The 849-nt window shown below is 28.2% G+C and overlaps 1 non-coding gene across 1 annotated transcript; it reads left to right on the forward strand.

Moving 5' to 3' along the window:
• Nucleotides 1-435: 435 nt before the first annotated feature.
• On the forward strand, nucleotides 436-542 carry LOC112926905 (U6 spliceosomal RNA). The gene has a single exon (XR_003236429.1). It is a non-coding gene; the product is annotated as a U6 spliceosomal RNA (small nuclear RNA).
• Nucleotides 543-849: the final 307 nt, after the last annotated feature.

Raw genomic sequence — 849 nt, forward strand, 5'->3', positions numbered from 1 at the left:
AGCCAGGGCCAATTATGTAGTAACAGATTAACATATGTATAAGATAAATGAATAAATGAATGAATAATTACAGTGTTGATGATGAGATATAATTGCAGTGTTGATGAGAAATAATAGAACATCATAAATATTTTAGGAAAAAGCTGTCTTCAAACTGCCTTTTCTCCTACTTGATAGAATAAAAGATTATGTAGATTGAGTTAACAAGCACATGAACTATTTAATGACTATTGAACTCTGTATAGAATTTATAAATATATTTCAAACACTTTCTAGCTTAAAATGTATTGTTTTACAATGTAGCTATTTTCATGTAATTAATTTTATATTGTTTTTAGAACCATCTTAACTATCTTCCCAGTTCCTTTATGGATTTGTCAATAATTGTTTGAATTTTTCTATGTAGAGGTATTTGGACAGTTTAAAAATACAAGAGTGCTCGCTTCGGCAGCACATATACTAAAATTGGAACGATACAGAGAAGATTAGTATGGCTCCTGCGCAAGGATGACACGCAAATTCGTGAAGCGTTCCATATTTAAAAATAAATAAATAAATAAAAATACAAAAGAATCTTTCTAGAATGGAAAAAAGATATGAAAATGAAATGGAAAAGATTCACAAAAAAGTAGACAATTTAGAATTTATGTAGTGTCATGACTCAGTTGACAGATTTAACATCAAAACCAAAAAACTGGTGTTGATATAGTTTTTTTTTTGTTTGTGTTTTACAATTATTGGAATACCCTCAGAGTGTATTAAAGAAAATTAGAAAATGCAACAGGGCATACTTTTTAGTTGTTGGATAATTTTAAGGTGAGAACAACAAAACAGTGCTATAAACTTATT

Source organism: Vulpes vulpes, chromosome 5 (genome assembly GCF_048418805.1).
Source record: "Vulpes vulpes isolate BD-2025 chromosome 5, VulVul3, whole genome shotgun sequence".
NCBI lineage: Eukaryota > Metazoa > Chordata > Mammalia > Carnivora > Canidae > Vulpes > Vulpes vulpes.